Raw genomic sequence first — 16,585 nt, 5'->3', positions numbered from 1 at the left:
ATGTTGTGTAAATTGTCACTCCGTATTTTTTTTTTTTTTTTTGGGGGGGTATAAAAAGCAATTGAATGTTACTGTACAAGATATTTTACATCAATTATTTTTAATTAAAAAATTGCGGGGGGTACTGGGGATTGAACTCGGGCCCTTGCACTTGTGAGGCAGGCGGTGGAACCACTGAGCCAAATCCCCAGCCCTCTTATTTTTTTTCAAGTCTAAAAATAGGGCCAACTCAAATCTTTCAGCCAAAGACTGGTTGTGGGATGAAGTAAATTTGGAATTATTGGGAGTGGATATTTCAAAGTCTATGGCACTCAAAGCTTTGTTCTCCATTTACAGTATTTCATTGATCAGTTGGTTTATTTGGTATAAAACAAGTGCAAAAAAGTGCCATCGTTTTGGTTTTACAAAGTTCAGTCTTTGTTGCTCGACTGAGAAAAACTGTCTGTCCCCAAGATGCCCAGGCACCCATCCAGCTGCAGTTGGACACCAGTGTGGGAAGAAGATGGACAGAGAGAGACAGTAAATGGAGTGGGGTAGGGTACGTGCAGGCAGGCTGCCTGCTGGGCAAATCTGATGTATTCTGCTAAAATATTGCCTCTTCCCATGAAACTTTGATTTGTATTTTACTAAATACAAAGATCTCCGATCTTTGTTGATCTCTCTTACCTTGTTTAGAAGCCACTTTGCTTTTTTACTGTGTGACAGAATTGGGTAAATCTTCTACTGAGTCCACATTTGCCTGCTGTACTTGGGTACAGGCAAAGCAGGCAGGCATTTAAATTTTTTTTTTTCAATGACAAATTTAAACCACTTATAGGACTAATCATGCTTATTAACTTTTAAAACCAGAAACAGAAGGTTGCTCAATGATGTTATCGCACAAAAGCAGAATGCCTTTGTTTGGGAATTAAATCTGTGGTTTTGAAAGTCATGTGATGTGACTTGGATAAAATCTTTAGGGGGATGGTGGGAGGGGTAAGGCTGGTTTACAACTGCACAGTGAGTGTTTTTAGCCTTCAGATTACATGTTGCATTAAATAAGAATAAACCCACCAGGAAAACCACTTAGGGCAGCCCAGTCTGGGGTCCGCATGAGACAGAAGCATTTCCTTCAGAGCCAGCTGCTGTGCTGTAGCTCAGATTATGATTATAACCAGGAGCCTTCTGGGCACTGGAAGGTGGAGGGAGGAATTAAGTTGGCAGGAAGAATAAAGAAATATTTGCTGCCTTTCTCTTCAAATTCTTCCTAGAATTATCAGGTTTATAGCTACATTTCTAGGTCAGTGTTTCATGTGTCGAAAGAGGACAGTTTGAAAAATTAGGAGAGTGATAAGGGAGTTGTGTCTTTGACTTGTTTTGTTGTCACTAAGATCCTTGCTAGCTGTTTTGTTCATGGGTCATTTTTGCTGTCTCACTGACGCCAAGTGTCCTCTGGAATTAAACCCCGCAGCCAGCAGCCCGTTAGTTGGCCGGGAAATTCCAAATGAGTATAAATAAGTTCTCAGCAACCGCTCCCGGGCTCTGTGCCTGCCGATGTGTGTAGTCCTTTAATGCTGAGGGAAGTGTGCCTGAGACTTGGCTTCCTGCTTGCTGCAGATCACAGTTATTTTGTTTCTGGGTGGGTGAGTAGGACAGCCCAAAAAAGAAAGTGAGTGGTGTTATGTGGGAGTGGGGGTTGGTGAAATACAAAGTACAGCTATGTATGTTATGAAAAATACTTACTTTTATTATAATTATCACCCCTGGAAAGGATAATTCAGTACTTGGTTTTTGGCTCAGCAAAAAATTTCACCTTTAGCTATGGCTTTAACGTAAAGATGCCACTGTTGCAGCAGTGAGAGGGTTTACATTTTTGCTAAGGTTTGAGTTTTAAGTTTATGGTTTACTTAAATTCCGGAATTTCCCTTTTTTGTTGTTAAATCCATCTTTGGTCGTTTGTTTCCAGCTGCTTTTCTAATAGAGTTGTTCAGTGTACATTAGAGCTGCTTCAGATTCTCATATAAATACGATAAAACAAAATAAGGGCTGGAATTCACATCAGTACTGCAGCTTTTCCCCCTTCTCTTACCCCATCCCTGAAAACTACACTGTTTTGTTAGAAAACTTCTTCTGTCTCATCTTAACTTGTGTACCTTCTTTGCTTTTCACAAAATTATCCTTTGATGGGCACATTTCCTACTGACACTATGTGATTTTTGAAGAAAGTTTGAAGACAGTTTTTGAAGAAAGCGGCAGTTCATTCCTAAGCTAGTTCTCTTCTTCTGTGGAGATCAGTTGGGCTGCATTTCAGTAGTAATTCTTTATATTAGCAGCTGGCATTAGAGAGTGATGTGGCTGGGACTGATCAGCCAGCCCTCGGTGCACTAGACGTCGGGCTCTTTGCAGACAGATGTTGGATGAAGAGCTGCTGCAGCTCGGGTGGGTGCTGTACGCGGGTGACGGTGCCCCCTGTGGGACACAAGATGCCTGCGTCTGTCACACACCTCCCTAATGCACTGAGCCTTTAGTAAAGTACAAGCCTTTCTTTCCCACGAATAGTGGTGATCCTTTCCACTTTCTTTCTCCACCTCTCACCTGGTGCTTGGCTTCCAGCCTTAGTAATCATGTCCAGGGTAAAAATGATCTGCAACAGAAGGGACGCTGTCTTTGCACTCCATGGTGCCTGTGAGAAGGCAGCTGGGAAGGTGGTGCGGAGTGGGACTTGCAGAGCGCTTGTGGCTCTCCTGCTTGGACTCTGCTGCGCCTAACTTGATCACATGGTGCGCTACACTGTGAAACTTTGTGTCAGTGTAGTGACCTCATAGTCCAGAGGCAGCTTTGGAAATCACAGAGTCCTACCCGCCTGGTTTTATGCATGCAGATATTACTTCGTTGTGTGGGCCCAGGCCCCAGCTGCTCATTGCTTGTCGGCGAATTAGAATTCATTTATAGCTTCTGTTTCTGCCCTATGAAAAGGCAGTTAATCCGTTCCCCAACTTAGGCGGGCCCTCTGTAGGCGCTGTCCTCAGCGTGGAACCACCTTCCACCCTGAGCACTGCCCAGAGAGGGCCCACCCTCACCCTCTGAGAGTACGAAGGGAAGTTTTTTGGTACGGGGATCAGAGCTTTGTGCTTGCAAGGCAGGTGATGGAACCCCTGAGCTAAATCCCCAGGAATATTTTAACTTGCCCAAATATGCTTTTAAAAGTTAAGGAGGAATGTTTGTCCATTTTTATTTTACTTTAATTGATGTGGAGCCAGGACTTCTTTATACCTAACCACTGCCTACCTTGAGACTTACCACACATGTGCGCGTGCCCACGCGCACACACACACACACACACACACACACACGCGGTACCAGCATCTGCTAATCCACTTAGGAAGTAGAAACTAATGTAGGCCTCAAGATTTTAGCACATTCACATGATTTTTTATTTTTGTTTTTTTTTCTCCCAGTATGGGGGATTGAACTCAGGACCTTGCGCTTGCCAGGCAGGCGGGGCACCACTGTGCTAAATCACTGGCCGAGATTTACATGATTTTGATACAAAAATCACAAACACCTCTAAGCCTCACTTTACAGGGAAGCGGGACAGTATAAGGGAAGAGTTCTGGGTCATTGCTGAGGTGCCAGGGCTGTCCACCCCACCGAACATTGTGATCCGGTAATGACATAGAGCCGAGGCATTTCTCTGAGTGCTGGAAACGCCACAGTGACACAGTCCAGGTACTGGAACTTCCCAGGTTGTACCACTGGCACCTAATCTGACTTACCAACTGGAAAGTGGCACAGGCATGCTGGCCCCAGATTACCCAATTTTACTCTCTTCCTCTCTGTTCTTTTTTTTTAAATCAGGAAATGTCTAAATGTTAGGTTTTTCATTCTAGCAAATATTAAGCGTGCCATGTGCTAAGCATTATGCAAGGCACTGAGGGATACGAACGTAAGTATTGCTTGATGCCTGCCTCCCCAAAACACTTACAGTCTGGGGGTGGGGGTGAGCATGTGCCTGCTAACCCTAACACAGTTCGGTACACACGGGCAAGGGGTTTCAGGAGAAGGGAGGGAAGGTGACCCAGCTGATTCTGACATTTGGAAGAGGCTGGGGAAGAAGAGCTGCTGTTGGAGAGAGCAGCATGAGTAAAGGCAGATAGGTGCGAAAGTTGCTTGGTATGTTGCAGTTTCCGGGGAGGACCTGGGAAGTGGTGATTTGGACTAAATTGTTAAAGATTTTCAAATGCCGTGGAAAGGTGCTTTTAAGATTTTCTCTAATGAAGCTCTGAAGCACATTAATCTGCAAGATTGAGAAGCTATACAACTTTCAAAAGATAACTAACTGGTAACATTCCTCAAGAATTAATAAGAGAGTGAGGACATGAACTCTTGAAAATAGGCTGCTTAGTTTGCGAAAGGGACAACACACAGCTTTGGCTGTGTCCCCTGGTTACTGATGTGCTGTGTTCATGTACCCTCAGTGTTGTGGCAAAGTGGAGCAGCCGTGTTATAGCTACAACATTTTGAGGACTCCAGAATCCGAAAATTATTCAGACATGGAGAAAACCTTTTATTAGCCAGCGGACTGGAGAGGAGTTTGCCCACTCCAGATTCTGGGTGCCTAGTTGCAGTAAGAGTCGGTTTATGTACAGTTGGGGAAAGGCAGTTGAGAGGAACGTGTGAGGGCAGAGATATAGCTAGACATGGGGAAACTTAGGTGGAAACATCAGGTACTAACAGTTACTTTGTTTGAATGAAACACTTAGTATGTAGAGCAGGTACTGTGTGAAGCACAGACAGTCCCAGGATATTGTGGTACAATTCTGGGACAGAACATCCTAATGGGAAAAAGCACGGGAGCAAGGCAAAGGCCTGTCTTACAGTGCGTTATTGCTTCATGATAAACACATCAAGCACAGGGGCAGGCGGGGAGAGAGGGATTTAAATGTATTTTTAGTTAATTTCAAATTTAGAGAAAACTCGTAAGGAAATTTTAGCTCCCTCACCCAGGTTCAAATTTCCGCAGCTGTTCACACTTTATGAAATTTGCTCCATCTCCTGTGTCAGTGCCTTTGTGCACATGTATTGTCAGCACCTGCAATTATCATGTCTCTGTAGTCTCCTTCCTTTTAAAACAGTTCTGTTTCCTTTCTTTTGCGACTGGCAGTTTTACAAAAGAGCCCTTCTACTTTGTAGGAGGTCTTTCAAATGGGGACCCTCCTTGTTTCTAGCACCAGGCCATACCCTCTTGGCAGAAGCTATATGCTCTTCTTGGTGTATTGCGCAGGGGATGGTGTCAGCCTAGGTGTGGGTGGTTGGCCAGAGTCATCATTTTCCCTTTGTGATTGATAATCTGTTTTGTGGTGAATTTTCCTTAAGACCACTGCAGTATCTTAATCTTTGGTGAGAAATGGCCTATCTGCCGCAGAAAGAATGGCTGCTATCAAGAAATCAACCAATAACAAATGTTAGTAGGGTTGTGGGGAGAAAGGAACCCTTCTCCATTGTTGGTGGGAGTACAGACTGGTGCAGCCACTGTGGAAATCAACATGGAGATACTTTGTACAGCTAGGATTACAAGTCCCATTTGACCCAGCTTTTCCTCTGTAGGGTATCTTCCCAAAAAGAATTAAAAGAATCTTACCACAGATACATATGCGCACCCATGTTTATAATGGCGCAGTTTGTAATAGCTAAAACTTCGAAAAGGCCTAATTGCCTGTCAACTGGAGACTGGATAAAGAAGGTGTGTTTTTTTGTTTTGTTTTGTTTTTTGTTTTTAATAAAATGGGGTACTACTCAGCCATAAAGAATGAGCAACTAGAGACATTTTTAGCCAAGTGGATGCACATTGAGGCCAGACTCTTAAGTGAAATTAATAGGACACACATGTAAATACCGAATAGTTTCTCCGGTGTGATAAACTAAAAGTGTAAGTAAGAATCAAATTGTATAGTTGATACTGTGTAATAGGAAAAAATGTCTAAAGGTGCAGGGAAGGTGAGAGGGGTAGGGGAAAGCAAAGAAGGGAAAAGAAAAAATAGAAAAGGGAAAAATGGAAACAAAGACTGTAAATAGGGAGGTGGGGAATGGGAAAAAATAAGAACCAAGATATATCATGTAAAGGTATAAGATCCCAATGATGAATGTAACTATTGTATACCTAAAATGTATCCGTAAAGAAAAAAGGAAAAAAACAAAAAACTGAAACAGCCAATCTGGTAACTTTAGTATCCGCTGATGACTCCTGCCTGAGTCAGCCACTGCTGTGATGGATAGTAGGTAGGTGATGGTTTTTCTGTTGCAGTAATCTCTCTGTATACATTAGTTGACCCTCCATTGTACTTAGATATTATAGCAAAAAGTCTACTATATTTATGTGTTATGGCCTCCCAAAATACCCAGTTTATTTTGTTTCTTTATGTGTTACTATTATTATTTAGATTATTTTGATGCTCAGATTGTCCAAGATTTGGGCCGTGGGAAGCCAAAAGGGTTTCTGAGCCAACTAGAGCCCTGACATTGGTTTGAAATAATGTGATATGTGCTGATACTTAAGAGTAGTAACAGGCAGTGGGTTGTAGTGTTTTAGGCAAAATGGTTCCTTTGTAACGAGAGCCTTGTCATGCAGGCACAGTAACAATCAAGACCCTAGAGACAAGCCAACCTGAGATCCAGCTTGCAGAGACCTGCCAATGGGTAGAAGTTTTAGGGGTGTACTGTAAAAGTCTGCCTAGTCCTGTCCCTTGCCTTTAGCTTTCCTGTCAGGCCCCTCGTTGGGAGCAGGTAGGGAAGTCCACAGAGGTTAGACAATGTGCTGCTGTTCTGCAGCACTCAGGCCAACAGAGCTTTCTCTGCGTCCTCCACAGAGATGCTCCCTGCCGCACTCTTAGAACATCTTTGCTCTATAGTCCTTGCTGTTCCCGTCCTAGAGTCTCAGTCACAGAGCAGGTCTGTGTTCCTTATCTCAGTGTCTGAAACAGAGCCTGAATTCCCTAAAATGTCCTGTCTGCTTTATTCCTAAGGTCACTCATGACACATCTGCCCTTCCCAGATTGGAGTTAGTGTACTTTAATATAAAAGGAAATGCCATCATTTTCCCTCTGCATCCATATGCTTAAAGAAAATGAATATTTTCCTTTTTAGCAGCAGAATGATAACTGCTGGAGTAGTAGAGGACAAACCCAGAGCCGTGCTCCCAGACTCCAGCTCGGCCCAGATGAGCTGAAATTTGTCAGGCCTTTTCATCTTCCTCCTAGACATGGGAGGCACAGGCCCACACGTCAGCTGGCCCAAGTGCGAGCAGTGTCTAAGTGTGAATGGTTTGATACTTACGTCTGCTTATAGATGACTCACATGTTGCAAAGAACTTTGTGATACGGAGAGCAAAATCATGGGGGAAAAAATCTGTGGAAGAACAGTGGAGGGTGGAGAAGAGAGACGTCCTCCAGCATCTAGCCAGAGCAGAAATCGACCATTTCACCCTCTTGCTTAAAACACTTCTGTGCCTTCCTAATGCTCTTAAGAACCAAAACCACCACTCTCTGGGCCCTGCACGGCTGGGGCTCTGTCCCCTCTCCTCTTCACCTCAGGTTCTCCTTTCCAGTGCCTAAAAGTGGCAGGTTGCCTCTGCCTAATATTTCTCCCGTTCACCTCATGTAGCCTGCAGGCTCTTCATACAGGGCTCCTAGGAACACGGCCCACACCCTCTGCTGAGCACCCTGCTCCGTGCTCGCCCCACACTGTGCTTTTCCTTTATATCACTTATTGCAGTTGCCATTTCTTTTTGCAGCCACTGCTGTCTCCTCCTGTAGTTTTTAAGTTCTACCCAGACAGGCTGCGTGTCTCTTTGCTTAGTGCCTAGCAGTGTTTGCCGCCTGGTACATTCTTAAAAAATATTTATAGATTGAAAAAAAAAATGAATGTTTTTCAGCGTGACAGTAGCATCTTCTTTAGATCAGCATTCCTTGTGTGGCATTCCCAGTGTATACTATGGGTTTAAATCTAAAGATTTGAGGAGAAGCAAAGGGAATTATGAAGGCTTACGAATATTAGCAAGCACCTCTTTAAAGCTTAGCCATACAGGGCTGTGGATTTAGCTAAGTGCTGCTGCCACCTGCCTCACAAGCACAAGGACCAGAGTTCGATCCCCGGTACTAAAAAAAACCTTAGCCATGTAAACCAACCAAGCTTATAAAATTACAGTTATAAGTGACATGGCAATTGTCCTAGTACTTCTTCATGAACTTCTAGCATACACTTGTACTTTGCATAAAGTTGTTTTATTTGCATCAGGTGTTTGAGTAGCTGCTTATAAGATTGAGAAAAGTGGTATAAATCCCTTGGGAAGAAAGAGTTCACTTTCTTAGAACAGAGCTTAACTCTTTAGTGCCTATGATTTGGGTGGATGGATGGATGGATGGATGGATGGATGGATGGGCGGGCTTTCACTGAGAGGGTAAAAAACAGGTTTAAAAAGAACTTTTGGCAAATGCAAAAGGAGAAAAATCTTACCCAGCAAACATTCTTTGACAACAGAATGAAGAACACTCAGTACCACTGGCCTCTTTGCTGCAGGCTCTCACTGTGGTGTTCACACGTGGATTTAGTGTAGAGAGGGAAGCCCTTTGTGTCTAAAAGCACAAAGCTAACAGTGTCATTAGGACTTGTTTCTGCTTCCTGCTAAACCTGTTCAGAAGGACGCTGTTCCGCTTTGCTGCCTTCTCTGTCCCTCTGCTCCCTCCGTGGAAAAGCTGATTTGCTAGCTCAGTTACTTTCATACCCTGAGTAATTCTCTTCCTGGGGAGAGGCCTCTCTCCCAAGTCCATCCAGTTTCCTTTCCTGCCTCCAGGCGGTAGCTGAAGGAAGCCTTTGTGATGTCTCCTAGCCCAGGGAATCTGTGGTCATCACATGCTCCACTGGGACGGCTCAGTTCCTGGGGCAGGATCTTCATACTTCCTGTGAGAGGGGACAATATGTTAATGAGAATTAGTGAACTTCTTCAAATCCACTGCTCAGGAAGAATATCTGGTAAAGAAAAACACATAGACTAAGTGTGAAGATTGTGGCACATGGGTGGAATTACTTTTCAGGGTGCCATTAATCGGTATTTGTGCCCAGAATATGCAGTAGTAAAACAAGTGCAAAGGAATCAGTGGATCCGAATAACAGACCAAGTAATGACCTCAGAAGCTTGTCCATGAAGAGTCTACCAGGACACATTATTTCAGAAACCGTCAGGGCTTTTTCCTCACATCAGAGGATGGTTCCTTATGGTTGAGTCTGCAGAAGAGGAATACTGAATACTTCCTTACTCCAACATGGCATTTTTGTCACGTTGTCACACGCACGTAGTGTCGTAGTCCTACTAGGAAATGGAAGCCTTGAAGACCACAGGTGTATGGCCAGAGTCTCAAGTGCTGCATGTAGTTTGTACTCTGTTCGCTGTCCACCAGCAGAAGCTCCTCAGCCTCAGAACTGTTGACATTTGGAGCCGGAAAACTCTTTGGTGGGGGAGAAAGCGGCCGTCCTGTGCATTGTAGGACATGTAGCAGCGCCCTTGCCTCTGTCCAGGAGATGCAGTAGCACCCTTTACTTCCTGTAGTGACAACCAAAAATGCCTCCGGGCACTGCTAGATGTTGCCTGGGGGACGAGCTTGCCTCTGGTTAAGAACTATCCAGACTACTTCCCCATGAGGACATTAATTTTCATGCCCCCCCCGCCAAATATTATCTGAACAGTAAAATTCTATTTCTTTGAAAAGTTAAAATCATAGAATACATTTTGAATCTAGATGAGAAATATTTCTCCATTTCACTTTGTTAATGCAGAAGAATTAATCACAAGGAAGTTTCACATTGCTCTTGAGGCCATACACCAGGGCTGTCTCGTGGAGCACTAAGTTTTACAGGAGATAAGTATATAAATAGGAATGTTACCATCACTGTTGATTTCAACTTCCCATGCATGGGAATTGGGGCTGGACTTTTCTCTAATTGCTGCTGTCACATTGATGTTTGGTTACCATAAATTGCAGACTGGACCGACTGGGTTGGGAGAAGGGAGGACAAGAAAGGGCCGTGTGACCCTTGATGTCTAGGAGGCATTTTGGCTCAGAGAGGAGCTGCTATTAGCAGCCCACTCACTGAATCTGAAGTAAATTCTGATGATGCCACCTGTACTATGGTGCCTCTGTTTCACTGGTGCTTTGCATTTTATCTCTTTATTTTTCCCACTAGATCTTGAGGCTCTTGAGACTGGAAACGTTGTCTCTCTTGTTTACACAGTGTCTCCAGCTGCTAGTTCGGGACTCAGTAAATAATGAAAAGTAGATGATGGATTTTAATATGCCTTTGTCCTTGGTATTGATTATAAATGTAAATTGAACATATGTATAATTTTTGTACTTGTTTGATTCTTCACACTTGGGTAGAAAAATGTTTTACTGGTCTCTTGGAATTTAATGTCTGCATAGCCCAGTCTGATCCACACACACCAGTCAAGAAAATCATTGTTGATGCCTCTTAGCCCCTACCATGGCTCAGGGAATCCAGCAGTGATTAAGTGGATAAGACTGCCCTGCTCCAGGCCCCAGCAGAGGCCTCTTCGGTGCTCATCCCCCCACAGGTGATTTCACAGCACTGCAAGCTCTGCTCTGCCTCTTCTCCCCTCCCTTTCCTTTGTACTCTATCATCCCTTACCTGGTCTTCACAATTCAATGGCAGGCTAACTCTGTGCGGTTTTGTTACTTGTTCACATACTGTCACACTGACTTGCTAAGAATATGCCTTTGTTACTGACCCCAATTCATATTATGTTGGCTTTCAGCTAGACTGTATCTATTTTATGTCTTATAAATTCTTCCTCCTACTCTAAATATGGCCATTTCCACTAAATATGACCATTTTCTGCACCAATTAAATTTCAACAAATGTCATATAATGAGGGGAAAGGTGCCAGGAGTGTTCTTCAGCCCTGGATTTCCAGACATCAGAAAATTCTTATAAACACGAGGGGCTTATAAACATGAGGGGCCGCTCTCCAGTTCCAATTATTTGCTTGGAAGCCACTACTTCAAAATTTTGAGATGCAGAAAAGGCCAGGGGATTTTTAGCTGTGTGAAAGCAGATATAGTTCTTAGTCCAGAAAGGCTTTTTAGACTCAGATTCTTATAAGCTACTTAGGGGGTATTAAAAAAATTGCTGTTTTTATACTTTTAGTTATTTTTGATTTAGCAGTTTTTATAATAAAAATTGTTGGAAGTCTCCCATCGGTTTATGATTTAGCATTTTTCTTCTTTTTGAGGTAGTTTCTTAATTTTCTGGCAATGAGGGGAAAACAGCTATGTCTATTAAAATTCATTTAAACTCCATGTAGTCAAGACCCAGAACAAATAATAACCGAACAGAATAGAGTTTTATTCCTCTTTCACATAAAAGCATTGTTAGGATTTATATGTAGATATTCCACAAGACCTCAGGCATTCATAGTTGGGAGGTGATGATTGGATTGTGGGGTGTTACAGCTGGCTCTCTGTGAGGAGGTAGAGTCCAGTAGGAAGAGGCAGGTATCCAGGGGCGAGGCCTGGAATGGTTTATCTCCCTCCCCGGCCCCTCCCTTCCCTCTCTGCTTCCAGGCTGCCACCATGGGAATAGCTATTCCTCTGCCCTACATCTCTCCATGCCTTCCAGCCTTTAGCCAGCTGACTATATACTGAAACATGAGCCAAAATAAACCTCTTCTTTACATTGTGGGTGTCGGGTATTGTGTCTCAGCAGTGAGAAAAGTGACTGAGACAGATTTTGGTACCAGAGAAGTGGGGTTATTCCTGCGACTGTACTTAAACACCCTTGGAAGTGGTTCAGGGGAAGAGCTTGGAAAAGTTTGGTGATGCTGACTGGAGAAACAGCCCTAGAACACCAAAAGCCAAGCTTGATGGGAGATTCTGGTCAGAGCTCAAAAGACCAAAATGCAGATTTTAAAAAGCAGAGAACACAAAAGCCCATGCTGAAGATGTTTCAGTTAAGAACAAGGACTCGTTGGCACTTGGGCTCAAGACTGTTTGCATTACCCTTGGGCAGAAAATTTGTCTACATTTTGCTCGTGTCCTAAAACTGGGGAAGACTGAGATTAAGGGCAGTGGACTCATTAACCTGTTTAAGGAGATTCCAGGCAGGCCAATGCTCAGGCTGTGTTGTAGGTACTGTTGAGGGCTTTTAGCCAGCTGTACATTGAAAATCATGCACAAATGACCCTGCTGAGTGATTTTAAAAGTATTCAGTTTCCCCTGAAAGGAAATGCCTATAAGGTAGAAGCAGAGGAGAGCTTGATTGCTGAAAAGATTAACATTAAAAAGAAGCAAACTATTTTGGATCAGGACATAGGGAAAAATGGCCTAAGGGCATGTCAAGAATCAGCAAGGTCCCAGCCCTTACAGGCTCAACATTGCAAAAGAGGCAAGACTTTGTTTTAAAGAAAGCCCCAGGGCACCATGCTGGAGAATGGTACTTTGTTTCCCTGGATTCTTTTCCTAGGGCTCAGCCATCTAGGCACCCAGAGACCTCTGCAGCCATAATGCAGGAGGGCCAAGTTACTTCTCAAGCTGGCAACAGACCTTGGTATCATCATCCATGTGGTGCTGGATTTATGGCCATGCAGAAGAGAAAAGTTTTGAGATAAAGAAGGCTTCCACCCAATCTTTAGAAGAAGGCTTGGGTGGCCAGGCGAGGAGGCCTTGAGATGGCGGTGAGTGAGGCGGTGAGACTGAAGCCAGAGATGGCAGTGAAGACCCCAAAACATTGGAGAAGTTAGAAATGTTAAAGTCTGAGGTAAGCCACAAGGAGTGAGCCAAGTCAGCTGGAGAGAGAGGCCACCAGGGCTACCTTCTCCCCACCAGAAACTTCTCTGCCATGTGCCACCTTGCCTTGGGGCCAGCCGATTACGTAGTAAAACCTCCACAAACTGAGCTAAATTATGCCTTTCCTCCTTTAACTTTTGGCTGTCGGATATTTTGTCTCAGCAACAAGAAGAAAAGTAAGACAGTTTGGTGCATGAGAAGTAGGATCACTGCTGAAACTTGACCATGTGATTCGGGAGCCATTGGGAATGGCTTGTGGGAAGAGTTTGGAAAGGTTCGGAAATGCTGGCTGAAAAAGTAGTCTGTACTTGATGGGAAATTGTAGTCAGAGCTCAGAAGACTAGAATGCTAAGAAAAATTCTGCTGGTAAAGACCAGGCTTGGGAGGATTCTGTTGAGAAGAAGGACTCCATTGGCTGTGGGCTCTAGATGATGTGTTACACTGTGGCAGAAAGTTTTCTGCATTTTGCTTGTGTCCAGAGACTGAGATTAAGGTGTGTGATTATTAAACCAACCCACTGATTGGTTTCTGCACTGCCCTAATCGCGGTAGCCTAGAGAGAGTATAAAAGGGGTAGAAAGACCTTGTTAAAGGTCCCTTTTTTTTGTTACCTTCTGCCCACCATGAACTGATCTCTGTGATGCCACCCCGCCTTGGAGTTAGCCAATTATGGACTGAAACCCCTACAAACTGTGAGCTAAACAAACCTTGCTGCCTTTGACTTCAGGTATCAGATATTTGGTGTTAGCAACAAGAGAAGAGTAACTAAGACAGTCAGTGTGTAGAGGCGTGGCCTGAAAGGGTTTGTCTCGCTTCCCATCTTCTGCCTTTGCTTTCCAGTTCTTGTCCACCATGCCGTGAGCAGCTCTTTTCCTCTATACCCCACTGTCATGCTGTTCTGCCTTGGAGCCAGACAACTATGGACTAAAATGGGACCCAAAATAAACCCCTCCTCCTCTAAGTTATGGCAGTTGGTCATTGTGTCTGTATAATGCACAGAGTAAGTGAGACTAGTGTAGAGGCAGACTCCACGGGACTGTTACAGTCCTTCTGATCCACAAAGCCCTTTGAGACCCATGTTCCTGTTGTACATGTTTCTCCATTCCTAGGTGTGGACTTAAGGTGTAGAGTAGCAGTTAATGTCCAGTCATTACATCTGTTTTGTAGATAGCAGGATAAAGAAAAGAAGGAAGGATATCAGTGATATATTCCTGTGACTTTTAAGGGAGATCCCTGGGAATTACTACCTGACATTTGTGCCTGTGGCCATGCTAACAGGAAAGAAGGTGGGGGAAATATACAGTTCATATTTATCCACCTTAAAAGTAGGCACTTCTGTTAGTGTGGAAGGCTGGGTAATGCATACTAAAGAATATGTGGCTGTTTGCTTTGGCTTCTGACATTCATGCCCCTCTTGCCTGAACTTTCTCAGTTTATTTCTTACATTCTTTTCATTTTGTTAACAGTGACTTGTAATAGTTTTAAAAGATAAATGCCCATGTGATGTAAAACTTTATAAAATATAAAGAACAAAATAAAAAATACCAATAACTCCCTACTTTAAAAGTAACTTGGGCTGGGGATTTAGTTCAGCAGTTTCTGCCACCTGCCTCACAAGGGCAAGGTCCCAAGTTGGATCCCTGGTACCCCCCCCCCAAAAAAGTAACTACTGGCTGGGTATTTAGCTCAGTGGCACTGTGACTCCCTTGCAAGTACAAGTACAAGGTCCTCAGTTCTATCCCCATGCCACAAGAAAGAAAAAGGAAGGAACTGAAACAGTGTGCAAGAAATGTCCATAATGTTAATATTTAAAAGTATCTTCAAATCGTTAATATATTTTTGAGTTTATTATGCTACTGTATATATTATTACTTTAGTGAATACTTTTAAATATCCTTTGTTCCCACCATCTTGTTAATTGGTGTGTGACTGGGAGAACAGAACAATGAAGGAAATTTTTGATTGTTTGTTTGTTTGTTTTTGAGACAGGGTCTCTCACTATGTAGTTGAGACTGACCTGGAACTCACTATGTAGCCCAGGCTGGTCTCAAACTCATAGCAATCTACAATCCTCCTGCCTCAGCGCCCCCCTACACACAAGTGCTGGGATTACAGGCACACACCACTATGCCCAGCTGAAGGAAATTTTTTAAATTGAATTTGTTAGATTCAGGAGGCTTCTGTTCTAAGAGAGGTAAGAAATACACATATGGAAAAGTTGGGAAATATCTCTGGGCTCCATAAATGCCCTATTTGTATTAACACGTGTAAAACATACACTAGAAAGCAGGCGATAAAAATGACAGTGGATATTTTTATTTAATTGTGGAATAATTGGTGCCAAGGACAATTCTTTGTACAAATGACACTTTAAGAACATATCTCACTTTTTTAGTTGCTAGAGAATGAATCATGGATTAGAAATCCTTTAGGTAGCCTGGGTTAAACCAGACCGGGAAATAATTAGAAACCTAACATGGTTAAATTCTAACCTCTCCTGATTCCCAGAGATAGAAGTCTGAAGTTCACTTGGGGATAATTTGACATGACTCAAGCCTTTGGTAGTTGCTGCTAAAGATGAAAAGAACCAAAGATGGGCCTGTTAAATTTTACTGAAATGTGTGCTATGTTTTGTTCTAAATGCTGACCTTGAATCAGTTTACCTTTCCTACTGCAAGTGCTGGGGCAGGGTGGGGGTAGTTGTGTTCTTCAAAAAAGAACAGTCCGGCTGGCCTGATGGTACACACTATCTGTAATCTCAGCATTCTGGCAGCCTGAAGCAGGAAGATCGAAAGTTTGAGTCCAGCCTGAGCAACTTAGCAAGACCCTGTCTCAAAAAAACAAAACAAAAAAAACAAAAAACCCACAAAAACTGGAGATGTAGCTCGGTGCAAATGCCCCTAGGTTCAATCCCCAGTACCCCCCCCCACACAGCCTAGGAGTTATGTCAAAATAGCAACACTTGAGATATCCAAAGCATATATTTATTTCTTCTTTATATGGTCTCTGCGTGACTTATTTTCCCCCCAGTAGCAGGGATTGAACTCATGGCATTAGCACCAAGACCTCTTTTTATTTTGAGACAGGTTCTCACAAAGCCACAAAATTGCCCAAACTAGGCTGAAATTTGTAATCCTCGGCTTCAGCCCCTCGGAGTGCTGGGATTACAGGCATTATCCACCACCTTCGCCTTTAAAAAAAATTTTTTTTAAACAAGCACGAACTGCTTGTAACTGGAAAAGAAATTTTATTAATTAAAAAGCAAAACAAACAAAAAACCAAAACTTCCTCCAGTGGCGGGCGCAGTTGAGGCCAGGATTAAAGTTACCAGCCTTCCCTGGTAGGAACGCGCCTCAGTCCCGCGGCGCCCTGGAACCAGGCGGTCCCGCCGGCTGCTCGGTGGAGCCGGAGAACAGTGGCCGATTGTGGCCCTGCCCGTCCTCAGGTGACGGGGCTGCGACTGCTAGGTTTGTCTGCAGCCCAGAACACAGCTTCTTTCATGGAAAGGGGGCTCCCGCGGGGAAGACAGAGCCCGTCTGTGGAGATGCTTCCCTTGCTGGCTTTATTTGTACTCCCGGCTGAGCCGGAGTGGGAGTGAAGAACACACATTTTCAAGCGATGCCGGTTTCCTGTTTTCATTAAGAAAACGAGGAACGCCGAGCCGCAGAGTGTGGCGGAGGCGGTGTCGCCGAGCCGCGGGGAGACTTCATTGGTGAGAACTGGGCCTATGGCGTCTGCGTGGGGCCGGGAGGA

General features: G+C 43.8%; 1 protein-coding gene across 7 annotated transcripts in view; it reads left to right on the top strand.

The window, feature by feature from the left end:
* The window catches only part of Kank1 (KN motif and ankyrin repeat domains 1), a 111,568-nt gene that overhangs the window by 65,941 nt on the left and 29,042 nt on the right, over nucleotides 1-16,585 (top strand). The window contains exon 1 of one of the 7 annotated variants that reach the window (XM_010640135.3): nucleotides 16,476-16,544. The exons of the other annotated variants lie outside the window; for them this stretch is intronic. The gene's annotated coding sequence lies outside the window, so the exon portion shown is untranslated. Of the gene's footprint in view, nucleotides 1-16,475; nucleotides 16,545-16,585 lie in introns of those variants that run through there. 7 annotated transcript variants of the gene reach the window in all.

The sequence above is a fragment of the Fukomys damarensis genome, unplaced genomic scaffold (genome assembly GCF_012274545.1).
Source record: "Fukomys damarensis isolate Sample0158 unplaced genomic scaffold, DMR_v1.0_HiC HiC_scaffold_31, whole genome shotgun sequence".
Lineage (NCBI taxonomy): Eukaryota > Metazoa > Chordata > Mammalia > Rodentia > Bathyergidae > Fukomys > Fukomys damarensis.
This window is presented reverse-complemented; position numbering and strand designations above follow the sequence as displayed.